The 6,016-nt window shown below is 49.3% G+C and overlaps 1 protein-coding gene across 1 annotated transcript in view; it reads left to right on the forward strand.

The window, feature by feature from the left end:
* LOC135910125 (uncharacterized) overlaps positions 1-6,016 on the forward strand; it is a 76,850-nt gene that overhangs the window by 14,931 nt on the left and 55,903 nt on the right. The window lies entirely within an intron of this gene.

Here is a 6,016-nt window from a genome sequence, read left to right on the forward strand (position 1 = left end):
CATTTGACGTCACTAATGTTGTTTCATTGTTCGTCGCTATTTCCCTCTCTGCTTCAACTATGCTTAAATAGCGTTCCTATATTGTGTGTATATTATTACAAACGTGCTGTTTAATTATATGTGACCTTTATTGATTTTTATTTTTGTTCTTTAGGCACGTTTTCATATTTCTTTTGCGTATTTCTGCGCAGAAGTTATTGGACCGATTACATAAATGTAATTTGGTTGCTTTAATCATTACTTGAATATGTTGCATCCTCACTGGGGCGCTTCACCTATATATGTACAGACTAAAGAAAACCCTCTGAAATAAAAAAAAAATTTCAGAGGGTTTCTTTCTTTTTCTTGCTATGTTATATTAGCGTACTAGCCTTTTGTGCGCATATTACACTTACCAGTGTACCTTGCCCCTCCTGCTTGGGACACAAGGCCTGCAGTATGACCTAAATTTTGAAAAAAGAAATGTGCTGTGCTGCCATTTTGTGTGATCATGGGCCTCCAGCATAACTTCGACTATTGACCCATCCAATTTCTGGTGTACATCATGCTTTTGGCGTGAGCACATCAACTGAAACGAAAATGAAACCTAGCTGGCGCGTTGTAGTCGTTCCCACTATATCGTGAGAAGAAATGCCTTCGTATTACAGAAAGTCGAAGTTACGCCCGAAGGGCGAACCATCGATGCGATAGCAAATTAGTAGACAGCAATACGAAGTAGGGATAGTAGCCTTATCGGCCATATAAACCTGAAAACATTCGCTTACCAATTTATTAATAAGCTCGGTGTCAGCGCGCACAAGCAAACATGCACACATCACACTCGATTAGCGTGGACAGTCCTGTCAAAACGCTGGTGTGAGCAAGCATGGCAGCAGCAGCGAGCGAAGTGACGTTCGGGTGGTCTATTGCTTCAGCGCTAGAGCAACGAGAACGCAGTGCGCACAAAGGTATGAGCAGTCGGGAGATGCCTTTCACGATACGGCGCGCGCAACCGCTCTCACAGCCGTGCTAAGCACGCACTCAGTTGGCAGAGTCGAAGCCACCGCCCCCTACCTCCTGCGCTGCGTACACGCTTTCCTCCATTTACGGCGCGCGAGATTGAGCATGGTGAGTTTGTAAAGACAAGGCCCATAGGACCAGGACTCAGGAAGAAGAACACAAACGACAGTTCTTCCCGAGTCCTGGTCTTCTGCGCCTTGCCTTTACTAATTCAAGCATGAACGAACTAGCCCAAGCAAGAGTTTTACATGGTGAGTTTCCCTGGCGCCCAGTCGCCAGATGCGCAATCGCTGCCGGAGCACAACGTGCCCTCTCCCTCCCTCCCGTCCCCCAGCGGCCATTCGCGCGACGCAAGACGGCGCGCTTGCCATCCTTATTCATGGCTTTCTTCCTTCGCGCGCGATAGATTGAGCCGCGATCGTCGGCTTCCCTCGCGTGCTTTCACTCGCACATACGGCACACGACGTGCGGCGACGGTGTTAGTTCTCGATTAGGGGGGCGCAGGCGGCTTGCGTACGCAAGAACTAGGGCCCACGGTACTGGGCATGCGCAGACTACTACGTGGTCTGCGCATGCGCAGTACCGTGGCCCCCAGTTCTTGCATACGCAAGTCGCTTGCGTCCCCTAATCTAAAGCTATCTGTTATCACCCTTGGACTTTATACGGAACGTCATGGGGACGGCAAAAATGAGCCTGGAGTATTCATATAATTGCTATCGCAATAAAATTATGCGGATCCGACGCACTGTAGGAATCGACGTAAGTGAGGCTTTCTGTGGTGTTTGCTTTGATTGACAATAATTAACGGTGAAGTTGACGGTGAATGTTTCATTTATGCAGCGTTTAGTGCAGTGAGAGAGTGGCGAGTTGATGGTAAATGTTACCTTGCGTGCTCCACTGCATGCTGTTTGTCATCGTGGTACGCAGAACACACAGTGAGAAGTGTTTGCTCTAGGCGTTGTCGTGCGCAATTTTTTCATAACCTCCGAGAAGGTTAGTATCGTGATTGCCTCGCACGGCACATCGCATCGGGGCAGAAGCGTTAAACATTACTTGAATTATGGGACCGTTCGTGCCAAAACCACAACGAGATTAGGAAGCACGCCATATAGGAGCAGACTAGGATTACATTTGACCCCCTGCATGGTGTGCCTTAAGGAGTGTTTTTGTATTTCACCCATGTCGAAATGTGGCTGCCTCGGTCGGGATCGAAACCGCGACCTCGAGCAATGCCATAGCCGCAAAAATACCACCACGAGCACAGAAATGATGAAGTGCGACGCCTATGCTTTGCGGTGCTACGATGTCGCCGAGAAGCTACGGTGCTTTAATGCGGCTGTGAGTCTGCTCGCCGTGCGTCAGTAGTCCGATTGACAAATTTGCCTGGTGCTTATTTTTCAGAAAGAGCAGAAGCGTACCGTACCTTGAATCTATCCAGTTTTTCCGCAACCGCTGTTGTGTCTATAGTATGCTTTACGAAGTTTCAAGGGTTTTAGGTGCCGCTACCAGATGACTCTCGCCATGTTGCAGTGGGACGCGGAAGTAGGCATCGCGCGGAAGTTCCCTAAGGCGCGCGAGTGGCATCGGGGCAGTAAATTTTCTTTAACTGTCTTTAAACTTACATAGAGGAACTAGAATTAGATATCCGCCACCACACAAAGACCTCTCAAAGGAGGAAGCGACCAGCTGGCGCAGACTACAGACAAACTCCTTCCCCAACTTACACGTGCTCAATAAGATGTTTCCGACACAATACAGGGCCACCTGCCCTTGGTGCGGTGCCAAACCTACACTCTACCACATCACCTGGGAGTGCGAACGCAACAAAGCATTCCACAAACACGAACACCCGAGTGCGGAGCAATGGGAGAGTCGGCTCACCAGCAGCGAGCTCACGGCCCAAAGGGCCCTAGTGCAGCACGCGAGCGATGCAGCGCGACTCAGTGAAGCCTTGGAATAGGGGCCCACCCTTGCTGAAGAGAAGTCTCAAGTCCCCAACGCCAAGAAGATGAAGACGACGGAGACTTCGTAACCGCGAAACTCTTGAAAGACTCAAAAGTTTTCGCTCACTCACTCACTTTAACACAAGTGAGTCTTCTTACACAAGTGAGCACAGAGTGCCTCCAAGCTGGCGCAACCAGCTTACTTGGTAGAAAACTCTTCAGCTGTCGTCGTTTCTCCTCTTCCATCAGAGATGAGACGCCATAGACGTTGCACTTGGAGAATAGACTTTATGTACACAATATTTACATTGACAGCTATTTACAGTGGATCTGACGTATCAACTGGACATAGCCGATAGTGCATAGCACCGTTCGTACGTCAAGACCCTTGGGTTACACTGGGACCGGCGCCTTAACTCGGCAGAGCCGAAAGTGCAGAGCACCTTTCCTGCGCCCGGAACCACCGTGAGAGGTCGGGAGTCAGGTTTTAACCCTTCAGTTGCTCCTCCCGAATCCCCTCACGGCAAATCACGGCACCCCAGTGACCTGATTGGGTCAACTGGGCAGTCACTCATTGGACACCCTCTCTCTCACCCTCTCCCTGCGTTACTTGGAACATTCAGAGAGATAGAAGGAGAGAAAGAAACCACCAAACAGCAAGTAAACAAACAACATCCCGACCGTCCAGCTCTGCGACAAGTACTGGAAAGTCTCCCGACACTTCGAAAAACACTTTCGGAGAACGACCATCTGCGTCGCCCCGTCCTCGCACCTTAATTAAAACCATCGCGCACTGCGTGCCGCAAAGGGCACCTCTGCCGAAGTGCACCCACCGATTCACCATGCCGTCTTGTGCATGGTTCGTCTCCTCCGGCGGGCCCATAGAGCTAAGTGCACAGATGGATTTGTCTCGGGTGCCAGCTTGCCTTTCAAGAGACCGCGCATCGGGTCACCGATCCCTCTGGCTTTAAGCTGCCCCTTTGACCCCCGCGGCATGCCCATTGACGCCCTAACGACGCTTTGCCCGTGGTCCGTCCCAGGCATGGCGCCTCCGTCCGCGCTTCCGGGCCAATGGGCCCCCGACGTCGCACCCTTTCTTACGTTTCAAGACCGCACGCGCGACAGGGTAAGATGCCCCAAGGTGTCGGCGCGGGCTATCTGCCGCCAAAGAGCGCCTCCCGACTCATTACCGAAGCGCCCGGCTGGCTTTACTCTCGGCAAAGTCCGAAAACGGCGACCTCCCACAATTCTGGGGCGAAATTACCTCTCAGCCTCCATGACGTTTGTCAACATCCTTTACAGGGGCACCGAACACAATTGCTTCTCCGTTGGAATTTTTTTCCCAATTTTGGGCTGTTAAGTCGGGGTTGCGGTCCTTAACCCATTAGAGACCGGTTTCTTTTTTTTCTTGCTATCTTCAAATAAACCTAATATATTAACTTACCTTTATACTAATAATTCACATGCAAGAAATTATCACTCTTGCCTAATTAGTTTTCGAAATATAGCCCGTGACCATATGGTCACACTGGGCCCTTCGCTATAGCAAAATACGCGAAGTTAAAAACATTTATTTCAAGCCATGAAACATCAGAAAAAAATATACATGGCGAATAGTCGAGCACTTATTTAGTGTTATATGGCTTGAATCATCGAATACACATGCCGACGTCATACTTTGGTCATTGTGTATGCACCACGCTGTTGCAATTATCTCATGCATACCTCCACCTCTTGCCATAAGGTATTGGTGCAACAAAGTGGGCCACTTGGTCATACCGTGTACCATTCAGGACATCATCAGTCTTTGGGATTCTGCGTTGACCAGGTCCTCTAGGCTTATTGTGCCATGGCATCAGGTATAGCTTTGTGCAATTTGCCTGGGGAATTCCACCTGCGCGACGTTGAACCCTGTGCTCAGAGTTAGCGCCCAAGCGTTGCTGAGAGATACATAACAAAGTCAAGTTAAAATCGGCCACCACCACTTTTTGCCACGGATTGCAATCCAATAGGCGCCTACATTTGCATCCATCTGGTCCGTACCTCCTATAAAACTTGTGCTGAGCAACAGTGTTTGGATGGGCCACCTTGATTCGCTTCTTCTCAACACGAGAGTACCTGTCTCCAGATGACATTGGCTCTACGCCGTGAATGGTGCTTACGATCGGTACTACAGAACTGTCCATCCAGCGGACAACAATTATCCCATTGTCGCTCAGCACGGGATCTTCGTGCCTGCGAGGTTGGTGCTTGACGAATTCTGGTCAAGCGATAGGACACTCTTTGGGAACACGGTTCTTCTTCACTGTGCCCGTGCCTTCATAGCCCTGTGCCTTGAGATGCCTGAGTAGCTGCATGCTTGTGAATAAATTATCAAAATACAAAAGGAAAGGAAAGTCGTGCGTCTCTGCTGCGAGTTCATCCACCATTTGAAGAAGTGGCGCCGCTGCCTTTCCGACGTACTTTTCATATTTGTTCAGATGTTCCGGGATCCCCTGCTTGCCTTGATACACTTTGAAGTTTACAAGGTATCTGTTCTTGGCATTTAGGCACCATACTTTATACCTGAAGCGGATAGGCTTTCCGCGCATAAACTGTTTACAGCCATCACGACCATAATACTCGATCATACTTTGGTCATAGCTCAGGTGACGCACAGGTTGAAAATGCTCCAGAAACCTTGCATTCAATAGTGCCATCAATGGACGCAACTTTGCCAACTTGTCACTAACTGCTAGGCTTGCATTAGGCACAGTGCAGGAATCGCATTCTCTGAACGAAGTGATTTCTTCGCACAGCATTGTAGGCCATCGTGTTTCGCATATCCGTGCCGCTATCCCAATAGCACTTTTCCCTGGCAAGCGGTTATAGCTGGACAAAACGAGCACTCCAAGAAAACTTAATTCTTCTTTGGTAACCTCCGGATCGGGCATATTCAATAATAACACATACGTTTTTGTTTGTTCGACTTGCAGCTCCACGACGGCTTTGTCAAAAAGTTCGAACAACTCAACAGGTGAAAAGTCCTTGTAAGCAGCAAAGTTTGGGTCGGGAAATATGCCAAGGCTTATCTG

The sequence above is a fragment of the Dermacentor albipictus genome, chromosome 7, assembly GCF_038994185.2.
Source record: "Dermacentor albipictus isolate Rhodes 1998 colony chromosome 7, USDA_Dalb.pri_finalv2, whole genome shotgun sequence".
Lineage (NCBI taxonomy): Eukaryota > Metazoa > Arthropoda > Arachnida > Ixodida > Ixodidae > Dermacentor > Dermacentor albipictus.